At 39.2% G+C, this 6,553-nt stretch overlaps 1 protein-coding gene across 1 annotated transcript in view; it reads right to left on the minus strand.

Moving 5' to 3' along the window:
• Window positions 1-4,180, minus strand: part of KCNJ14 (potassium inwardly rectifying channel subfamily J member 14) — an 80,117-nt gene extending 75,937 nt beyond the window's left edge. Inside the window, exon 1 of the mRNA XM_077457450.1 lies at window positions 3,733-4,180. The gene's annotated coding sequence lies outside the window, so the exon portion shown is untranslated. The remainder of the gene's footprint in view (window positions 1-3,732) is intronic.
• Between the last annotated feature and the right edge of the window lie 2,373 nt (window positions 4,181-6,553).

Below are 6,553 nucleotides of genomic sequence, written 5' to 3' on the forward strand. Positions count from 1 at the left end.
TGTACACATGATCGGAATTTCCAACAATGGATTTTGTTGTTGGAAAATTTGAGATCCAGATCTCAAATTTTGTGTGTCAGAAATTCCGAGAGAAAATGTCCGATGGAGCCAACACAAGGTCAGAATTTCCAACAAAAAGCTCCCATCGAACATTTTCTGTTGCAAAATCCGACCGTGTGTACGCGGCATTAGAGGTAACATCTGCTGTGCCTATTAGGAGGGGTTCCAATCTCCCTGGATTTTTTTTATTTTTAATATCAAGGAGAACAGATCAGGAAAAGCTGGAACACACAGAGTTGGGCATATATCCTCCAGGTGGAGTAGCGTTGGGAGGTCTTGCCATTGGAGTATCAGACATAGAAGAAACCAGGAGCTGACTCAGATCATCAGGCTCCACCTATATCTTAAAATGTCACCTTTTGATATGCTAACCCTTGAGTAAGGCAGTCAAAAAACTAGAAGTACTACAAGAATATTGTAACCTATAATGATCACATCTCACATCTCACATCTCATCTACACATCCCTACATCTCGCCCTACATCATTTTACAGCTGTTCCACAAATAATTGGTTGCTGTGGGTTTTTATGGGTGGCATGTCGTATTTTGTTTAGAAACTATGAAGAAAAAAGAAAGCAGGTTAGTTGTTTTTTTATCCAGTATGTAAGTGAAAAATCACCTTATGTTTTGTCTCTGTAAAAAACACAGATAAACTCTGATAGATACAGCGATGCAAGAAAATAAATAATAACTTAATAATGTTATATTGATATGATTCCCTCATGCATAAAACCATAGTGTAAATTCTTTGGCTGTATTATAATAGACATTAACCACTAGGTACAGTCTCAAAGGGTAACTCTGCCTGCTATTATATACCCTGTAACATGAAGTTTAAGAATTATTAAATAACATAACTAAAACAGAACATTATGAACTAAGACCAAAGCTCTCAACAGCCTGGATCTAACACATGAAAATGTTGCCCCCTCCTCTTCCCCCACCAGGCCAATTTAATGGTTGTGAATTTTTTGATGTGCACAATTTTATTTAAGTTTATTCATCTAAACTAAATGATGGTGTGTGTCCAAATCTTTAATTTTTTAGTGTTGCAAAGAACAGGGAAAGAGTCAAACCCCTGTTGAGTTTTACTGCTAATGAGGCTCTATTGACAATGGTCTCATCAGACAGGAAGTGATGAAAAAACTGCAAAAGGGACACAGACAACAATAAAAAAAAGTGATGGGGTTCTAGCTTTACCCTATTCTACTTAAAAAAAAAAAAATCTGTATTGCTGTTGGAGATGGTGAGCCCCAGATAGTGGTAAAAACTGAACAGCAGTCTTAACCTTCCTCACGCTATTCAAAACAAAACAAAAAAAAGTTTTGCCTGGACATATTGCACATTTTAATTACTAATAGGCTTAAATGACTACTCGAGTTGGTTATAAAACAAGAGTCCAACAAAGTAAAGAGTACAAAGGAAAAGTTTGCTCATTTGTACGTTACCTGTATTTATAATACGTATGTTGCCAGTTACTAGTACTATATTTACATATTGTTTGTTTTTATGTTTGTTTTTTATTTAAAAAAAAATGATAAAATACTGGCTGCTATAATAAGTTTCACAATAACTACAAATGTCTGTCCTCCTTAGATACCACACTGGTTACACATTTTGCAATGATTGTACGTTCACTAAACTTATGCTGAAATGTGTGCAAAAGACAACATATGCGTGACTCCCCCCCCCCCCCAAAAAAGGCAGGTTAAAAATACAGAATGGACGTGTATGAAAGAATGGTGAACTTGAAAATGTTTTACAGTAGTTATATACTGTATATTTAACTGTACCATTTGGATGTCACCTGTGGCAGTTAGCATGCTTGTACAATCAGAACATTTAGGTGCATAGAGACATTTCACAATATTTTAGGGCCTATTCCACTTGAGGCTTTGACTATGATATAATAAATATTTTTCTTACAGCAGAATGCAAGGGTGGCTCTTTATCATTGTGTCAATAGAATTATTTAAAATACACATTCAATAGTTTTTATTGCCATATGTGGGGATACTGAATGAAGCACCAGAAGACCAAAACAAAGTAAACTGGATTGTAAGCGATGAATTGCAATGGATGTGGCTAACATAAGAGTACTTTTTTTTTTAGACTACTAGGAAGAAGCTTGGATATAATCTGATCAAACACTATAAAAAAGTCACACTAATCAAACACTATAAAAAAAGTCACACTTGCAAATAAAATTCTAGGATGCATCACTCGAGGGATCACCAGCAGGAGGAAGGAGGTCCTGATTCCCCTATATAGTGAGACCTCATTTAGAATACTGTGTCCAGTTCTGGAGACCTCACTTACAGAAAGATACTGATTAGATAGAACAATTCCAGAGACGGGTAACACAAATGGTGAAAGGTTTGGGGGGTAAAACATTTAGAGAGCAACCTCAGGAACTTAATATCTACAGTCTGGAGGACAAAATGGAAAGGGGAGATGTGATTGAAACATTTAAATACATCAAGGGGGTGAATAAGGTTCAAGAGGGCAGTGTTTTCAATATGAAACCAAAATCAAGAACACGGGGACAGAACTGGAGGAAAGTTCAAAACTAATTTTAGAAAGTATTATTTTACTGAAAGGGTAGTTGATGCTTGAAATTAACTACCAGCAGAGGTAGTGAGACAGTCAACAGTAAACATGTTTGGGACAAATATAGATCTATACTTAGACAAAAAAGTAAACGAAAAAAAAAAAGCCAAACAAAACATAAAAAAAAATTTAAAAATGGGCAAACTTGATACCCAGCTCAGTCTTTTTTTACCATCACTTTTCTCTGTTTCTATAAAGTTTTACAATTGTTTGAAAGAAGCTATCTATCCTTAAATTTACTGGACTATTTTGTAAGGTAATGAATGCAACATACAGTGACCAGGTACAAAGTGCAGTAATCCAGGGCAACTAATCCAAGAATAATCTCTGAATTTACCACAAAAAAAAACAGAAAATGGGTTACCACATTTTGCCCATGGTCACTGCACCACTGCTCGTAATTTAGAAAATGTTAGTTCACAGCTAAAATAATAATGATAATAATATAAATATGATAATAAATATACTATAATAATATTAATAATAATATTATACCACCACTAATTATAATAATAATAATAATAATAAATATGCTGCTACTGCTGCCGCTGCTGCTGCTGATGGTGATATTGATATAATAATAATAATCTTGACTTTCCTAAAGCCAAGCAATTTGCTACTTCTTTATGTCACATAATATTAAAAAATATGCAATTACACAACAATACAAACTTTAGAAAAAGTATATGAATTTTCGAAATATACACAGAGTTCAGTATTTTCCTGCCTTTTCTAACTGTCCTTGTTTTTTCTTTTAAGTACGTGTCCTCCTTTTGCCCTATTTTATTAATGGCTCAGAAGTGTTTTTAGCCTTTGCGTGCCAGTTTACATCCTGTTCTTTGTGGTGTTTTTCTTTTCACCTCTTCAATAAGGATCAAGTGATTTTGTCTGTTTCCCTTAAGCCTGTCTCTCTTTCCTCTAATCCTTGTGTCCTGGCCTCTCATCACCTTACCTCTGTATGACTCCCAAAGTACCACATATTATTCTGTACACTTAAACTCTAACGCAGTTTTTTTTGTTTTGTTTTCCTATATAGAATATTAAATAAAAGTGATCCTTACCTTTGAATACTGCCTGCTTTGACATACTTGATTTGTTGATATTCTGCTCTTGCGTTAAAAGTTTTCAGATCCCCTAATTTAATTAAGCACTTTTCTTTTGTAAAGCCTCCTCATTTGTTCCGACAGCTTGGGAAGCACCCTTATTTTATAAATAAAAAAAAATTTAAAAAATCAAATCTGGTCCTGATAGCAAGCCCCTTCTGTCTGTCAGTCTGTTTGCTTCACTTGTCCAGGCTCACATGTGGGAATTTCAGAGAATAAAATTAAATCACCACCGAGGTGACTCAATCCTTTGATCCAATCACTGTACTGCCCTAGGCCTTTAGCCAATCACCTTTATTCTCAGTCCCCTATGAGGATGAGCCTTTCTTAAGCAGGCTTGGAAATGACTGCAGCGAAGTCCTCCCCACACTCCACTTGTAATGCTAACTGGAAGTGCAGGGCTGCAGTGCTCATCCAATTGCTGCAAGTTAGCAAACACATTGGAGGGGACGCAGCCAGAGCAGGAGAGACAGGCGTTTGCTTACTGATGATTCATTAATGAACTTGTCAGGGCATGGGCTGAAGCCTGCTTCAATGAAGAGACCAGTCAATAGGTATATTGATCTCAATAGATAAAGCTTGCAAACTGCTGTGTATTTAGTTTCCCATTCAGACCAGACATACAAATGTATTGAGACACAGATTAAACAGTTTTATGTGTATAAGTAATTCATAGTCTCGTCAAAAACGTAAACCCACTTAAATTTACATTTTCCATCCAAAATTTGCAGATTTAAAACAATTTCTGTGTGTAATGTATATTTTTATCCAAAGAAAAGCTCTGGGGCATCTTAACTCTAGGAAAATAGCTAAATTTTGTCCATCCGGTTCTGAGATTTATATAGCACAGTCTTGTCTGACATGGGGAGCGTTCCTGATTTTATTTCTAGGACTCTTTAACACGGGCGGCCTAATGGTGGTAGAAACAGGTGGCTGAGTTGCCCCCCACCTAAATTGTAACATTACGGCCAGATGGGGCTGTACTGTACACAAGCCGGGGCATTTTTGGCTTGGCCTGCAGAGTTTGACAGGGAGCACCACCTGTTAAAGGAGAAGTCCAGCCTGAGCTTTTTAAGTGCGTCATCCCGACTTAGGAAGACTGGATCCACCAGCTGACTGGACTGATGGTCGTCTCAGACTCTCAGCGAGCCTCTCCCCGCCCCTCCACAGCTCATCGCTCCAATGAGCGTGGAGGAGCAGAGAGGAGAGCTGCTGACTGACAGGCAGCAACTCTCCACTTGGGGAGGTGAGATAAACGAGCCATCGGCGGTGTTCGTGGTCTGGTTCTCAGTGAAGAGGCGGCAGGGGACAGATGCAGCATCGATCTGATGCTGCATCCACCTAGTTAAGTATGATTCTAGAAAGAAAGAAAAAATACTTCCCTTTTAAATTCATCCATTGGCTCAAAGTTACAGTGTGATATTTTAAAACAAACCCCCTTGGGATTACAAAAAAAAAGACATTCAGAAGGTGGCAGGATCACCTCCTGATCACCTGCCAGCCTCTGCTATACCTCCGCAGATTGCTTTTCAGCAGATGCTAAGCACCTCCCGAATGCCTGCCAGCTGCGGTTATACCACCCTCTTAAAATCAATCCACTGCGGTAAGCAGGGGCTGACTGGAAACGTTTGGCACAGGGGGCAAGTACAACCCAGAGGCACGTGATGCAGCAAATTAGCGCCCTTCCCACTTCCCTTCTTCCCTGCCTCCTCCCAAACGCTATCCCAGGCTGAAGCTTTGTTCCGGGTACTCTCTTTTCACTGGGCAGGACACTGCTTGCTGCACTAATTCTGGGTTTGTAAACTGTCTGGCAGGTTACGGCCCGGGGGCAGCTGGGTCAGGGTTGGCCAGAGGAGGAAAACCTTTGGTGGGGCACAGAGCGGGCCTCTGCTTGGACACCGAGTACACCATCCATGCCAGGGGCGACCTGCTCTCTGTCCTTGTCCTCACCCTTCACTCGGTAAGGCACCGGAAGCAGTGCAGCCTTTTTTACAGGCCATTAATTGCCTCCCTGCCCCCCACTCAGTCTGCCCCTGGCGGTAAGCACTGCTGCATGTTAAAGAACCCTTACAGGTTTCCTCCCCACCCACACCCTGTGATTGGATAGTGAAGGAGAAGCAGCAGACTGATGAGCTCACCCCTTTGTCACTCTGCTCCTTCTTCTATCAGCATGTTTTTTGTTAATATGTAAGCACTGGGGGCCTTATTTGATATATACCAGTGTTTTTGTTACATGGCCCTGCGTGGCCAACTTAAGGTGATTTCTATTGTATACGCCACTTGTTGAAAACTCAATCAAAAGAATAAAAATTAAAAAAAACATGTAAGCACTGCAGTATACTTTATTGCTCCTTGTGCTGCTTCTCCCTCCCCCAGTCTGAGCTCTACCATACAGGGGTTGGAAGAGACTAATAACAAATCATATTCATACTTATACTTTCTTTAAAATACCTATACCTAAAATACATGAACGAATAAAAGTTGCATTTTTTCACTTACCCGGAGTTCAGCTTTAGCAGGACTTCCCTGACTTATCATTATTATTATTATTATTACTAATATTTAGTGAGACTTTTGGTAGTAAACCTGAAAATACTGGTTGCTCGCACATCTAATGTCAAATGTCTTTATTTGCTAACTCAGAACAGATAAGAACTGACTGTCCTGATCTGCATCAAGCCAGAGGGTCAGCACACAGCCAGACAACCAGCATTTACAGAAGAAGGTTAGCAATGGCTGCCCCTTGTTCTTTTCATTACAGGTTTACATCTTTGCACTG

Source organism: Lithobates pipiens, unplaced genomic scaffold (genome assembly GCF_037356315.1).
Source record: "Lithobates pipiens isolate NorthernLeopardFrog02 unplaced genomic scaffold, aLitPip1_a1.2 Scaffold_27, whole genome shotgun sequence".
Lineage (NCBI taxonomy): Eukaryota > Metazoa > Chordata > Amphibia > Anura > Ranidae > Lithobates > Lithobates pipiens.